At 40.2% G+C, this 17,127-nt stretch overlaps 1 non-coding gene across 1 annotated transcript; it reads right to left on the bottom strand.

Annotated features, from left to right (window-relative positions):
- Positions 1-8,999: 8,999 nt before the first annotated feature.
- On the bottom strand, positions 9,000-9,106 carry LOC128109222 (U6 spliceosomal RNA). The gene has a single exon (XR_008217757.1). It is a non-coding gene; the product is annotated as a U6 spliceosomal RNA (small nuclear RNA).
- Between the last annotated feature and the right edge of the window lie 8,021 nt (positions 9,107-17,127).

The following is a 17,127-nucleotide window of genomic DNA, read 5'->3' as shown; positions in this document are numbered from 1 at the left end:
CGATGATTAATGTACCTACCTTTCCCACGGTGGCCTCTGTGTACAAGGTGCTGTCCTTGAAGGACATTCAATGTTTTAAAATGCTGATCCATCTAATTTTTTCTTCCAGGCTGTCTGGGGGAAGACACCAACAATAACCCATGAGGATTGCCCTCCAACCTGTGCTTGAGAGAACGGATCGAAATGAAAACTCAGGGGATAGTTGCTGGGGCCTTCCGAGGAAGGTTTCTGGTACCTGTGGGGGTAAAACCGAGCCATGTAATAATACCTGCATGCCTGATGTGTGGAGGCCTCACACCAAGACAAAACAAAATATGTCAAACAATAACTCAGGCTCTTGCATTGATATATTTCAAAATGTTAATATTGACAAAATATGTATAGCCTAAAATTTACCATTTTAGCCATTCTTAAGTATAAATTCAGTGGCATAATGAGATTCACATTGTTATGCAAACTAATAACTTGTCATCCCCCAGAAGTGGAGTTCTATGCCAGTAGGGCAATAGCTCTTCATTTCTACCCTCTCCCAGGCCCTGGTACCTGCCACAGTATTTCTATGTCTGTGAATTTGATTAGTTGAGATAGCTCATGTAACATCAGCTGTCTCCCTATGACTTGTTTATCTGTCTTAGCATCATTCTCTGAGGTACATCCATGCTGCAGCATGTGTGAAATTTTTCATTATAAGGATGACTAATGGTCTCTGTATTGTGTGTGGTGTCCCACTGTTCACCTCCTCTGATGAAGAGTTCGATTGCTTCCATCCTGTGGCTATAAATAGTGCTGCCACAAATACAGCTGTATTAAATATCTAATTCTTACCCTCAATTCCTGTGGATATATATTCATAAATAGAATTGATAGATACTAAGAATTCAAACTGGAATTTTCGAAGAACCACCTTATGGTTTTAACTAGCAACTGTATTTTATCTTAATATCAATCTGTTTTGCTGTTGTTTTGTGATTGCACTTGGTTATATACTTAAAAAAATTCTTATTACTGCCAAACTACAAGCAGTTTTGAAGTTACTTTAAGGAAAAGATGTTTCTTTTCCTTCTGTATTAGGCTGGTTTACAAAATTGCATCCCTGTGCCCCAGAGCTGAAGACACAGTGGGTGCTGCATACTTTTGTTTACATTCAGTTTGGGCTGGAGGCCAGGAATACATCCACATGAAGCTACTAATACACCACCACCAGGAGGTGAGTGTGAGAGTCTTGTGAGGGGGCCAGTGGTGCCTGTGTCAAGTGCTGGAGATTGTTATGCAATCCTGCAGGCCAGCCACTCCTGCCACCACTCAGAGGATGCATTTGTACTGCACAGAAGCTGCTTGTGAGCAACAACAGAGAAAGAGTGGGAAACTGAGGACGGAAAGCAACAGGTGACCTTGGCAGGGCAGGGAGCAGCAGGGGGAGTAAGTATCCCACGTTATGGAGTAGAGGGAGGGGGGAACCTATAGTACCTTTTAAATTTCGGTGACCTTAGAAAGACCATCCCGAACATGTGCCCTCCCTGATTATCTGGCTTGTAAGAGACTGTCATTCTGTTTGAGTATGACCCCATCATAAATTTATCATCAATAAATTTAAATCTTCTATTTAATTATCAAAACATCCCTGGGTGAATATATCTTGTCACGATGGCTGTGTAAGGCCAGTTTTCCCCAGGACCCAGAGTCCTGCACCCAAACTGCAGAACCCTCATCAAGCCATAGTGTAACCCATCCTGAGGACAGCACAATGAGAGTCCCAGACACTCACAGTCTTCTGGTGAACCAGACCCCAGTACATGAGTCCATGGCTCCTTAGCTTGAGTGGGATCTAGGATCAGGATGCCTGAGATACCTTTCTCATTCATTGTTCCTCATGCTATATCCCAACCCGAGTCCTCCATGCTTTTAGCATTTAGATTGTAGGATCCCTCTAAGCCACAGGAAGAATGAGCTAACTACAACAGTCACTTATCCACTTAATTGCTAATAGCTTAAGCACTGTATCTTTGATTCAATCTCCCAGGACACAGTGGTGGAAGGCTGGAAAGACAAGGGCCTAGGAGTTCCACTAGAGACATTGGCTAACTCCACCGTATTACCACAATAGTCAGCTTCTGAAATCCACCATAGTCAACAGAAGTGACATTATTCTAACAATAATTGACTTTCTCCTTTCTCTGGAACCTACTACCATAGTGCTGAGTTTGTGGAGAATGAGAATCTGTAACCAAGTTTTGAGTCAATTTCTATGAAGCTGAGCTGACCTCAGCATTGCTCAGCCTGGGTTCAATTCAGTCAATACAGTTGATCAAGCAGTTGTTGCACTTGGGAAAACACGAGTTTTCCCAAGTAACTGTTATGTACTTGCTGTACAAAGTTCTGGCTGTATGCCTGTGACTGGGCACCTGCTAATGCGCTGTGAAAGTCTCTCAGGAAATAAATAAGCTGTTAGGAATTGTGAATGAGTGTTAAGAACACAATGAAGAAGAGAGGAGACACATCAAAAGGGGGTATGTTCTTTGTAAACAGGCTCATGGAGAAGACACCACAGCCAAGACCTAGACAATGGGACAACAGCATGCCGACAGCAGAGATGCTGCTGGCTTCAGTTGTCTTCCTAGACAAAGTCTGGAAGCCGAGGAGCCAGGGGGAAGTGACAGGAGACCAGAGTGGTCAGATGGGCAGCAGTGAGGACACAGGGCCCCTGAGGTCATGGGAGGAGTGCCAAGCTGTGCAGGGGAGAGGCACAGGGCTGGAAGCAGGCTGTACCAGCTCACTTGCACCTCTCAGTCTATCTTGTAAGAACCCATCATTCTGGGCTTTCAAAATCAATGGATTGAATTCTTGAGATGTCTCCTTTACTACGCTTTCCCAGACCAAGGACTGTGTCACGTCATGAGTGTGGTCCGAGGGATCCTGGAGGGGCCATTGTGATTAAAAGCGTGGCTCCAGGGTAACACTCTTGGGAAGCACAGTGAAACTCTCAGGAGGTACAGCCTGCTGGGAGGCCCTAGATGACTAGAGCATGACTGAAGGGAACAGTGGGATCCCCTCATTTCCTCCTCTTTCTGGGATTGATATGTGATCCCTTACTCTTAAGTGTGCCACCTCATGATATGCCACCCTTGCCAGAGGTCACTCAATCCTGAATTTGAGCCTCCAATATCATAGACTAAGAACCTCTTTATAAACTGGTAGACTCAGAAACCTCACTCTAAGTAATACAAGGTTGACTAATACAGTACTTAGTATCTATTTCAAAATGCAACAGCTAAGTAACTATTTGTGCATGGTCTCGTCTTCCATGCACAATTATCTTGAGAACAATCCCCATATCTCTCTAGCACCTGGGTTGGTCCTCCACAGGGAGGAGTGAACCTGGAGGATTGATTCAGGGACTTTGCAGAAGGACTACACAGCAAAGAATATCATATCTGGTGTTTCCACTTATTTTACCATATGATCTTGCCTGAATAGAGTTAGAAGCATTTTTCCACGAATTATTCATTCAGGTACACACCCTGTAAAACATGGGATGTCTCTAATCTTTTGGGATTGTGGGGCTTCTGTGGCCAGGATTGGGTACAGTCTTTGTGATGGCACTTGATCAGTCACCTGCTCAGCTCATTTTCAGCTCTTGGCTCATGTAGGTAAGGAGGCCAATATGCTCTTCTGGGAATTCATGGCATGGATATAATTTTTTTTTTTTTTTTTTACTATCACAGCAGAATTGTTTTGAATACAGTTCGGCCATGGGGTTAAAGCTCTCTGAGAGGAGTACTTCAGTGATCATTCTGCTGCCCTCCAGCTGAGCACTGCAGTCCCTCTGGAACACAGGCATTACCTTCCAAGAACGGCTCTGAAAGGACCTTTCTCACCTGTCCTTTCTTTTCCCATTGAGCTTCTTTCAGGATGCTAACACGACCCGCAGCCTGATGCCAGGAGAACTTTTATGTTCTAGTACGGTTTCTGTATCAATTCATTGCCTGGCATGGCAGAGGTTCAGCCCTCAGAGAAGCAGTCTGAGAGGCAGGGCTGTTCAAAACTGTCTACATGTGTGTCTGGTGGCAAAGTTACTTCAGCTTTGCCGACACAAATAATCTAGAAAGTTCTGGAAAGGAGCAGCGCCCCTGTGCAGGTGAAGGGCCTGGGGTCTGTCTTTAGGCCTCTGGCTCTGCTGCCCTTCCTCTTCAGTCATTATTCTCAGAGACGAGACTTGAGATTTGGTCCCAACACCCATATTGAATAAGCTCCAGTGGAATTAGCCTTCAACAGAATGTATTCTTGTAAGCTAGCCTCAAGGAATAGCTCATGGAAATAAAAATCTTTTTCAAAATTCAAAAGTATGGAGCTATGTTAAAGTTAAAACCTTCCTTTTTGATTAGACAGAAAAGGGGGAAGAAATGCTGTGGGATGTCTTTCTGTATGCTGTGAGTATGTATTGCTCTGATTGGTTAATAAATAAAACTGCATTGGCCTGTAGCAAGGCAGCTTAGAGGCAGGTGGGAAAATCCAAGGAGAGAGAGAGGAAGAAGGGAGGCAGAGGCGAGAGACGCCAGCTGCCACCAAAGGAACAAGATGCCAGCAGACCAGTAAAGCCACAGAACATGTGACAAAACATAGATTAATAAAAATGGCTTAATTTAAGATATAAGAGCTAGCTAGCAAGAGACCTGCCATAGACCATACAGTTTGTAAATAATATAAGCCTCTGAGTGATTATTTTATAAGCAGCTGTGGGACTGAAGGGCTGGGTGAGACTGGAGGAATTTGGAACCTGAGAAACTTTCTGACTACAGAGCTATATGTATTTTTATCCCTTTATATATATCCCACAAATATTTATTAAGGGCCAACTGTGCTCCAAGGCAGTGCTAGACACCAGAGGTACATGGATGGATGGACGAAAGAGATTTGAAGTTTACGTTGTTCTAGGGATCCCACTGTTGTTTGCCATTTCACTTGGAGTCAGAATCCAAATGATTCTATTTGATCCAATGTAACATCTTTTCTGATGGGTTCCTAGGTCTGTCTTAACAAAGGATCAAATGCTGATGGCCTAAAAACAGCAAGAATTTGTTTCCTCTGAGTTCTGGAGGCTAGAATGCCCCCAAATAAAAGTGTCCGTTTCCTTGGAAGGCTGTGGGGTTCCTTGCCTCTTACAACTTTAGGTAGCCTTTGGCCTACCAGTGTCTCCCATATCATCACATGATCCCTTCCCCGTTCATCTCCACAGAGTTAGTCATTGCAGTGAAGACACTCTATTCCAGCGTGATCCTTTCTTAATTAAGCAACATTCAAAGACCTTCTTTCTCAATAATGTGACAGTCTGAGGTTCTGAGGAACATGAGAATATATTAGCAGATATCACTTGTACAAAATATTAGTTTTCTTATGACATTCTATACACATATCCAGTGCACTTCAGTCACGGTCACCTCCCATTAGTGTCTCTTGGCCTCCTGCCACTGATTCTGCTGCCCCAGAGTAGAACCCGCTGCCTTCCTGCCGAGAATGGCTTGTTTCATTCAGTTTTACGATCTCAAGTCCCAGTCATTCTGGCAAACAACATAATTTAATTTTCCTTTATGGCTAATAATCCTCCATATACCCCAATTTCCTTTCCCATGCATCAGGTGATAGGTGTAGCCGGAAGTTTTCCTGTGTCCCACAGCTGCTCTGTCCCAAATAAACACGCAGAGGCTTATAATAACTACAAACTGTTTGGTCTATGGTTCAGGCTTACTGCTAGCAAGCTATTACATCTTAAATTAACTCATTTCTATTAATCTGTATAATGACACATGTATCGTGGCTTTACCTGTGTTCTGTTACATCCTGCTCCCCCGGCAGCCCACAGCTTCTCTCCCAACTCCACCTGTCTTCTCCCTGTATCTTTGCTTGAATTTCCTGCCTGGCTATATCCTGTCTTGCCATAGGCCAAGGCAGCTTCTTTATTAACCAATGCTATCAGCACATATTCACAGCATACAGAAAGACCATCCTGTAGCACTTCTCCTTATCTGTCTAATCAAAAAAGAAGGTTTTCATTTTAACATAGTAAAATTACATAGAACAAAACAGTTATCCAGCAAGAATTACAGTCACAATGTGATACAGAAATATAGGATATAGACATGATGGGATAAAAGGGTAGATTGTCAAATCTACTTTAAAGAACAACTTGCTTAAAATAATTTACATTGCTATGGATTTTAGTTTATTGATATAAATTTAAAATTAATTTTGTTATACTATATATATTTCTACTCTCATTTAAGGTATTATGTTTATGTAACTAATTTAAATTGTAATGGATAATTAAGAAATACAGATTAATAATAATTATTAATAATAACTAATTAATAAATTAGTCTTCTATGATAATCAAACTTATAGTCATGTTAAGTTTTCTAAGTATACATAGAAATATGTATACATATTTCAATTAGATAGGTAATCTTCAAACACTTCAAAGACCTACAGAATATGGCATTTAAAATGTTTTAAGAACTTTGACTTTCTGGACATTGAGACATGTCTGCTCCTGACAACATCAATCTGCTTCAGAGAAGACAATGGGAATTGAAGAAACTCATTATGGACTTTGCTTTCTTTGTGGCAAAAGTTAGCCACTGGGCAAAAAAGTGCCCTTGCGTCGACTGTTTGGTGATATGTTGTATAAATTAGACATGCAGGACCCATAGGAAGGTGACCACTGAACTTTGCAAGGTGAGATGATCCTTCAGGTTCCTGCTTTGCAGAAGAAACTGCCAGACATTCTACAGGACACAGGAAAAAGCAGCTGAGAGACTCTAGGCCTGTGGACTGAAGATGGATTCCCCAACATTGCAGAGGAACTTTGGATGACTGTCCAGGCAGACAGCTGTCTCTGTCATTCTAGATTTTTGGAAATTGCTTACAATGCACTTCCTGTTTACTTAGGTAATATTGTATCCTTCCGAGTTCTTTGATGTAGTTGAAGACTAGATAACTATAATTATGGTTTTCCTTGGTTATGATAAGAGAAAATGTAGATATAAAACTCTAGACTCACAAATATAGGATAGATGATAAAATACTTTCTTTAATTTTGCCAAGTACAAATAGACTAGATATTATAACTGTAATTCTTGTTTGATAACTGTTTTGTTATATGCAATTTTACTATGTTAAAGTTAAAACCTTCCTTTTTGATTAGACAAAAAAGGGGAGGTTCTGTGGCATGTTCTGTGTGCTGTGAATAGGTATTGCTCTGATCGGCTGATAAATAAAATGCTGTTTGGCCAGTAGCCAGGCAGGAAGTATAGGCAGGGGAAGCAGACAAGGGGGATTCTGGGAAGAGGAAGGCTGAGTCAGGAGTCACCAGCCAGAAACAGAGGAAGCAAGATGTGAAGGCAGAACTGAGAAAAGGTACCAAGCCATGTGGCTAAACATAAAGAAGAATTATGGGTTAATTTAAGTGTAAGAGCTAGTCAGTAATAAGCCTGAGTTAATGGCTAAGCAGTTATAATTAATATAAGCCTCTGTGTGTTTACTTGGGTCCGAGTGGTTGCAGGACTGGTGGGTCAGAGAGATTTGTCCTGACCACTGACCAGGTGGGACACAGGAAAACTTTCAGCTACAACAATGTCTATTTATATTTGGAAAAATTAAAGAAAATACTCTATCATCTATGCTATATTTCTGAGTCTAAAATTTCATATCTAATTTACCTTTTATCATAACCAAGGAAAACTATAATTATAACTATCTAGTCTTCAACTCCAAAGACCCTAGAAGGATATAATATTACCTAAGTAAACAGGAAGTACATTGTAAGTAACTTCCAAAATTAAAGAAATGTCAGAGACATCTGGCTGCCTAGACAGTTGCTTGAAGTTCCTCTGTAACATTGGGGCATCCATCTCCAGCATATAGGCCTAGAGTATCTGACAGACTTTTTAGTAAAGCAGGAAATTTCAAGGACTGTCTCATCTATTTTGGAAAGAATGTCAGTCGCTTTCCTCTGTGTCCTGCGGAATGTCTGACAGTTTCTTCTGTGCAGCGGGAACCCTGAAGGACTATCCCACCTGTTTTAGCAAAGTTTAGCAGTCATTTTCCTTTGGGTCCTGCCTGTCCAATTTCTGTAGCTTACAGTCAAGCAGTCAAGGCAAAAGAAGTTTCTTACCCAAATGGCTAATCTTTCCATAATGAAAGTAATCTCCTATGGAGTTTCTTCAATGCCCATCATCCTCTTTGAAGTAATTGGTGCTGTCAGGAGCAGACGTGTCTCACTGTCAAGAAAAGTCTAAATTCTTAAAACATTTTAAATGTCATATTCTATAGGTCTTTGAAGTATTTGAAGATTGCCTATATATCTGAAATATATCTTTGTATACCTAGAAAAATCTAACTAATATGACTATCAGTTTGACTATTACAAATGACTATTAATCTGTATTTCTTAATTATACATTATAATTTCAAATGAGCTGCATAAACATAGTATCTTAAACAAGAGCAGAAATATACATATAGTATAACAAAATTGACCCTAAACCTGTGTTAATAAACCAAAATCCATGACAATGTAAAATATTTTGAGACCAAAAGTTGTTTTTTGAATTAAAGTAGACCCAATAATCTACCTTTTAAAAAAATCATTTCTATATCACATCCCCTTTTTTTCTTTAGAAAGAGATTGATTATGACCATTAACCATTTCTAACCACCCCCCTTTAAATAAAAACAAACATTCATGAACAATATTTTGGAAATTTGGGCATAGTTTTTTATATTATCTCCTGCTGATTGGGGCACTGGTAATCTTATGGGGACCCTAAGAAAATTCAGAATTATGGTCAAGTCCTGATGGAGGTATTTTGTGTGGTTGGTCCATCTCAGCCAATAGTTTTAAAGCTGTTGTGGATATTGGATCATCTGGGCCATCACTGTCATTGGAGACTTTTCAGAGGGTCTTGTTCCATTGAACATGATCATCTTTAACTTTGAATGAATCCAAAAATATGGAATGCTTCATGAATTTGCATGTCATCCTTGTACAGGGGCCATGCTAGTCTTCTCTGTATCGTTCCAATTTTAGTATGTGTGCTGCTGAAGCGAGCACTTGGGTTGTTGTGAAGGACAGAGCAAAGAACACAGGTGTGTAACTATATTGTGTGTAGACTTTGATTCTTTCTAATATATACCAGGAGGGGCTGAATCACATTTTTTTTAACCTATGCCATTTTCCAGAAACTTCCATAATCATTTCCATATTGGCAACACCTATTTACATTGTCTAGCAAGGTATAAAGGTTCCCCTTTGTCACATCCTCAGTGACGGTCATTCTGAATGGGGTGAGATGGAACAGCATATAGTTTTAACAGGTATTTCCCTGATGGCAAAGGATGCTGGACTCTTTTCATTTGTACTTTAAATGACTGCCTTGTTGATTCATTTGCCCAGTTATGGACTGGATGGCTTGTTACTTTGGTGTTTAATTTTTTTGAGTTCTTTGTATGTTCCTGATAGTAATCCCTTGTCACATGAATAGTTGGCAGATACTCTCCAATGCTGTAGGCTGTTCCTTCACTCCGCTAGTTGCTTCCCTTGCTGAGCAGAATTGCTTCAATTTGAGGCAACCCTATGGAGCAACCTTGCTATAATGTTCTGAGCTCTTGGACTCCCATTCAGAATGTCATTGCCTTTGCCTGTATCTCAGAGTGTTTCCTTGCGTTATTTTGGCTTCAGGCTTACATTAAGGTCTTTGATCCAGTTCAAAGAAATTTTTGAACAGGGTCAGAAATAGGGACCTAGATTCCTTCTTCTACATACTTTCTCAGTTTTCCCACATCGATTTGTTGAAGAGCCTGTCTTTCCTCCAGCATATGTTTTTGGCACCTTTCTCCCAAATTAAATGGCTGTAGCTGTGTAGTCCATGTTCTCTGTTCCATCCCCTCAGTGACAATATCAGCATGTTTTGTTGGTTGCTTCTGCATGCCATTGGAAGCCACATGTTGCAGTACCTCCAGCTGTTGCTTGTCTTGCCCAGGATTGCTTTGACTACCCAGGTATTTATCTAACTATCTATCTATCTATCTATCTATCTATCTATCTATCTATCTATCTATTATTTCTACCTGATCTCTGTGTGTGTGTGTGTGTGTGTGTGTGTGTGTGTGTGTGTGTGTGTGTGTAAGTGTGTGTGTGTTTTCCTAGTAGTGTTTCAGAGTAGCATTGGAATTCTGATTGGGATTTCATTGAAGCTACAGATTGTTTTGAGTAAAACAGTCATTTTCTCAGTATTAGTTCTGACACCCATGACCATGAGTCTTCTTTTTAATCTCCTAGTGCTTTCTCTAGTTTCTTCATTGTTTTAACATTTTTATCGTGCAGGACTTTTACCTCATTAGTTAAGCTCATTTGTGCAGATTTTATTTTACTTTTTAAAGTTATTATGTCTGGGGTTCTTTTCCTTCTTTCTCTCTTACCATGTTAGCATGTAAGAAGTTCCTGGGTATTTTTTAGTGCTGATTGCATCAAAGGGCTTCTGGCGAACTCTTTAGAGTGTAGGATCAAATAGTCTGAAAACAGAAATAGCTTGGTCTCTTCCCTTCTTACTTGTGTCTGTTTCATTTATAGTTATTGCTTTGCTGCACTTTCCTGACCTGACCGTGAGTACAAACACTATTTCCAGCCAGAGTGGAGAGTGGAGCGGACACCCTGTGGCATTCCTGATGTTAGAGGAAATGCTTTCAGTTGGTCCCTGTTTAACGCAGTGTTGATCATTGGTTTTTGTGGACAGCCTTTGTTGTGTGGAGGTGTGTCCTTTCTGTTCCTACTTTCTTCAGAGTGCTCCTCATCAAGGGATGCTGAACTCTGCTACAAGCCTTTCTGGATCTATTTAAGAGCTCAAGGACATGGAGGTTTTAATACTTCTAGTTAGACCACTCTAATAAGGAGGTTCATTTTTATTAAAGTTATTAATTTTAAAACTTTTCTTACACATCTCATGCCTACACTTAAGTGAAAAAAATTACAAAGTGTGTGAAAAATGAATATGATCTTGTTATTAATTTTTAGTATATTTCTCCCTTTTTTTGGTTCTTGTTTCTTCCTTACCCCTTAAATTAACTAATTCTCTCTTGTCATGAAGTAACTATTTTAACAACCCAGCATATCTCCTTCTGTGTTGTTCTTTATTGTTGGCCTCTTCAAATAACATGCTTACATACCACACACACACACACACACACACACACACACACACACACACACTATGTTTTGGGGACATTTTGTCCTTTATTCATCTAATTAGAAAAAGTGCAATTATATTATTCACATATTTCTATACTTTTGTACCAATAAGAATTATGTTCAAGTGTATTTTAGATAATTTTCTTTCTTCCTTCCTTCCTTCCTTTCTTTCTTTTCTTTTCTTTCTTTCTTTCTTTCTTTCTTTCTTTCTTTCTTTCTTTCTTTCTTTCTTTCTTTCTTTCTTTCTTTCTTTCTTTTTTCTTGAGACAGGGTTTCTCTGTGTAGTTTTGGTACCTGTCCTGGAGCTCGCTCTGTAGACCAGGCTGACCTTGAACTCACAGAAATCCGCCTGGCTCTGCCTCCTAAGTATTGGAATTAAATGTGTGCTGCCCAGCTTTAGATCATTTTCTTAAAAAAAAAAGTCTGATATTATTCTACAGAAAATATATGCCCCTCTGTTGAAGGATTGTTTCCCCCAGAGTCATAGTAACTGCAAGTTCCTAGCCATCTGCTTACGTTTGTGTTTTCTTGTGCCTTGGTGGTGAGTCTAACGCACTGTCCCGCTCTCATGTGACTTGGTGGTAAGTCTAACCCACTGTCTCGCTCTCACGTGACCTGCCTTTCTGTCTGGTTTTTGGTTAGCTGGCCATCTGAACGAACTCATCCATAAAATGCTTTTCTGCCTTTGCTTATTTTCTTCTTATTGACTTGCAAGAGCCCTTTATTTATTAAGGACATTACACCCCTGTTTGTTCTCTGTTTAGAAATCTGCCTCCAGTCTCCCCCTGACCCCCATCATTTGGTGCTGGATTTTATTCACAAAATTTAAAAAAAATTTTGTCATACAACATGTTCACTTTTTATGTAACCATATATGTAGTCATATGAGTATGTTCTCACTTAAAGCTTTGAGATTTCACCTTTAAAGTCTTTCCTGCCTTTATGTTGTCCATGTGATCTCTTAGATTTCTTTGTAAGAATCCTTTTTCTCACAGTGGATGAATTTCCTATTAAATCACCTAAAGTTAGACAGAAAATGATTTTTTAGTCTTATTTTGCTGCAATCATTCCACTTTCAATTAATCATCATGTAGTAAAATTAAAATTCCATCATAATATAAAGGGTTGTCAGCCATGGCCAAGATTCTTTGTACAGTAAAATCAGTATAGACTATTATAAGGGAGTTAGCTATATATTTTGAAATATATTCATAATAGTGGTCCTGCTAAAAGCTTGCCAAAAGTAGCTTTCCTCTGAAGAGCATATCACAAAGTCTATGAAAAAATAATAATATTAAAAAAAAATCACTAATGTGAGGCTGCAGACAAGGCTTAGCAACAGAGCACTTGCCCAGCAAGCTTGAGGTCCTGAGTTAGATTCTAAGTATTGTAAAATTGAAGAATCATTAATATGTTAATTCAAAGAGTCCTAATTACATTCTATGGAGGGTGTCTAAGCACAAATTCTATGTTTTTAACTGCTGTTATTGCATCAGCGGCAAGAAGCAACTTTACCCTACACACAGGGCAATGGGGATACGTAAATGAAGTACCTGGGTAGATGTTTACACTACTTTTCACCTTGGTAACACAATTCTTTTCCTAGTGACAGGAAACACATTTCACACACCTCATGTGGCTTATCCTTTCTCCTTAATAAAGAGGTCGAGATGGTGGCTGAATGAATAATAAGGGGCTCTATCATATATCAACGTTACCTAGGAAGTACTGGAAAATCTTAAATATAAATATTTTGAACAATTGTTAAATTGTCTACTAAAATAAAATAGAGTAACTTAGCCGAGCAGTGGTGGTGCACGCCTTTAATTCCAGCACCCAGGAGGCAGAGCCAGGTGGATCTCTGTGAGCTTGAGGCCAGCCTGGTCTACAGAGTGAGATCCAGGACAGGCACCAAAACAACACAGAGAAACCCTGTCTTGAAAAGAAAAGAAAAAAAAAGAAGAAGAAAAATATAGTGCCTTAAAAATATGGTTGCTTGTGCAATAAGCTACCTGGGTGGAAAAGTGTGGGTCTGTTTAGGATGGTTGTGTAGGTTGACAGGAAAGCACGTATTGTGTGGTCATACAGGGCTGGCTTCAAATTTTAAGTTTTCTACCTACCTGTCTATGGTGATATTTTATTTGTATTAAAATGTTATTTGTATGTTAATAAATAAAGTTGCCCGGGGGTCAGAGCTATTAGCAAGCCATAGGAAAGCAGGGCAGTGGTAGCGTACGCTTGTAATTCCAGCACTTAGTAGGCAGAGCTGGGTAAGTCTCTGTGTGTTCAGGGATACAGCCATTATTGGATACACATGCCTTTAATCTTAATACCAATCATGGAAAACCTGGAGGCCTATACAGACAGGCTGTGAGGAGGCGGTCATGTGGTTGGGTTTACAACCAATGAGAAGGCAGGACAGGAACTCTATATAAAGACTTTAACACAGGGGTAGCTCTGGTTCGGAGAGGTAGGACCACTGCAGGAGGAAGGGTAAGGTTTTGGCTCTTGGCTCTGACCTCTTGGCTTTCTTCTTTGCATTGGTTCTGTGTTTATTGTTTGATGGGAAGGTTGGATACATCTACACCTGTCTTTAGGTACTTTAAAGTACATTTTTATGACTTCCTGACCAGTTTTTCCCTTATCTGCAAGTTCTTGATGACTATTCTGACTTCATGAGATTTAAGAATGAAACATACAAATGCTGTGTCTCAAAGCCTGGGGCAGAGGAAATGCTGAATGCTACAGCGCTCTATGCTTCAATTCTTCTTTTCCAAAACGAAGACAAGATATATACCATGCAGCACAGAGCATGCTGCCTAAAATCATGGGATACGGGTTGGCTGGATAAGGGTCAGAGCCCAGCTGTGTACGTTCTTGCCAGGACTGAAGGACACGCCAGCTGGCTTAGACCTCATCTCTAGTCTCCAATCTGGCTTCAGCTGTGGCCTTAGATTTTTGGATGGCTTATTAGCTATTTGCCAGTTTCAAACTCACTTCTGATATCCTGATATTTGTGCATGATCAAATAAGCCATCATGGATGTTACCCAGTCAACATAACAATTGTGCATACATAAGCAAAATATGTCTTTCAGATGCTTTGCCAGTTAATGTGATAGTTTGGATTACTCTTCAGGAAAATTTAAAATATTCACTTCTCAGTGTATATAAAATATACTTTGCCTTCGCTCCCACTGATGCTGGGCTCAGGTCTATAATAGGCTTTGGACAACAGAAGGTAAATATTTGTGCCAGACAGAAATAGTTAGACATTTTGAAAGTGCATTTGAATGACTTCCTGAATAATTCCTTCCTTACTTGTAAATTCTTGAGAATTACCCTGATCTCATGAGATTTCAGAATAAAATGAAGCATCATGGCTCCAAATCTGACCGTCTTGGACACTGGCTGGCTATCTTCCACCCTTACCATCACACTGAGAGGAATTCCCTCTGAGCAGTTGCCAGCTGACGGGCTCAGGAGGCCCTGGTGCAGGTGTGGCTGAAGGTCATTCAGTTCAAGGTGTGGGTAGAGATGTAAGCTCTCTTCCCAGTTTCTCTATGAATGAATAAATTCAGTCTTTCATCTTACTGTTACTTTCTTTGGAGCTTAAATTCCAGGGAGTGGGAGTTTGAATAATCTAGACAAGAGAGAACCACAGGGGAACTGCTATGTCCACCAAAGATATCAGAGGGTTACTTATGAGAAAGTATGATGGATACTGGCCAGCCAAAGGAAAATGCCCGCCAACATACTCAGCTTTATTGTGAGTATCACTTACTATCCCTATTGTTGTTTGAAGGTTGGAGACATATGCCAGGAATTTTAATACAGTATGATATCCCTGGAAATATGCTGTGAGGGTTCAAGGCTGGAATGGAACTTATGATTATGAATAGGTCAAGAGAAACCCCAGGACAGAAGTAGATATTTTTGACATGGGATGTTTGGGTACATCTGTTACTGCATGACAGAATGCTGAGATTAGGATTGTTTTCCCCAGGCAGTCAAGGCTTGATCAATTTCTGAACCTGGATTTCTCCAAGAGTATTTTATAGTGTCCCCTGAGCACCAAGAGGGTGAGATGGTTCCTCCTTCTTTCTGGTAGCCAATGTCTCTATGTTCCCACTTTCTTCTTCATCACCATCCTTGATAAAAATAGCTTTAGTGTTTTGATATTTGCTATCATTTACCTGGCAATGCCTTACTACGTCCCATGTAACTAGGACATAGCTGTATAAAAGATAGGATAAGGAAATGCCTTTACTCTGGAGCTTATTAGGGAAAGAATATTAAACATACAGTTATGCAAATAATCACAGTTCTGATCAAAGAGCTTTGAAAGAGGCCACGGTGACAGTGTGTATTTGATGAAGGATTAACCTAAACATAAAGGTCAAAGATGCTTCTCTCAGGGTCAGAGTTAAGCTGAGACATAAGGGTTGGGTAGCGTTGGTCAAGAGATGTAGAGGTTTGGGGTAGAATAAGTATCAAGGCAGGGCAATGGGAGTCAGTTCAGCCTGCTGGAAAGCATTACGACCAGTGGTCCTGGATTAGAACTTGGGTGAAGAGGTCAGTAAGAGACACTTCCCTTTCTCTTCCAATGCCAAAACAAACAATTTTAAAAGTTGAAGATGCTTCGTCTCATCAAATGGACCAGTCTTAGCAATCTCTAGGAGTGGGGCAAAGGGAGGAAATAACAGCGGTGGAAGAAGAGCATGCTGGGTAATTCGGGCACATGCTTCACAAAGGACTAGGAAATTGCCTGTCTTGGCCTGTTTCATTTCAATTCAGTGTTTCTTTTTAAAACCAGTGTCTAATCAGAGATGCAAATGACATCAGTGTTTGAATTGTCCCCTCCCTTTCAAGTCCACTTAGAGCTTGGTCATTTTTTTTTTTTTCTTTGTCGGATGCTTTAAAAAAGTTTTTTTAGAAGAACAAGTTAGGCAGAACAGCACCTATTCTCTCCAGCCTGGTGTTTCCAGTTCAGCAGGCCAACTCTTGCTTGTCATATTGAATCCTTTATTACAACAAAATATTATTTTAAAGACGTACTAACAGTAATTAGAAGCAATTGAGTTTTATCAACTAACACAAACGGTGGGATTTCAAACTTGGACTTTTGCTGGTATTTTAATGAAGTGTGTGTTAACAACTCCAAATCTGCTGTCAGGCAAGCAGCTCGGTTGCATATACAGACCTCTGATGGAGGGACCATGTGTTAACGCTCAGAGGCGTCGGCTCATGTGCTGGCTCCTCACATCCACACTTCACAGATTTGTCTCTAAGCCCTATTTTCTTTTCTTTTTCTCCTAATGAATAGTATTATGGTCCCCATATTTACTCCCAGAAAGTTCTGAAATTAAAGATGAGTATTCCCATGTGCACATTTTAATAATAGATGTTTAGGCATGAGTAATGGTGACTTAAGTTTTCTTTTTTCCTGACTGCCTCATTTCAGCCTGGAACGCTCAAAGGACACATGGCCTAGAGTACCAGGACTGGTTCTGTGAGAATCAGGAGCTCAAGAAAAGAGAAGAATAAAAAGCAAGAGGAGGAAGGACCTGACCCAACATGGAGACTTCAGTGGAAGGAAGAGTGAGAAGAGCATCTGCTGGACCAAGGACCAAGACGCTTTCAGCTGAATATCTCTAGACACTTTAGTGCCTCCAACGCACTAGAAACAGCTCACAAACCAATGCCAACAGTGTTCCCATCTCCATGCAGGAGCTGAGCCTTTCAAAAGACAAAAGCATGTTCCTGTCAGGATGAACATTAGCCGAAGGATAACTGGATCACAGATTTACAGATAGATTGGGGTCCCCTCAGCATGCAATTCACAATAAAATCTAGCACTGCTATCAGCTTTTCCACCTCAAGGATGAT

Source organism: Peromyscus californicus, unplaced genomic scaffold (assembly GCF_007827085.1).
Source record: "Peromyscus californicus insignis strain IS unplaced genomic scaffold, ASM782708v3 Scaffold_13__1_contigs__length_99412109, whole genome shotgun sequence".
Lineage (NCBI taxonomy): Eukaryota > Metazoa > Chordata > Mammalia > Rodentia > Cricetidae > Peromyscus > Peromyscus californicus.
Note: the sequence above shows the minus strand (reverse complement) of the source record. Positions and strands in the feature narration are given on the sequence as shown.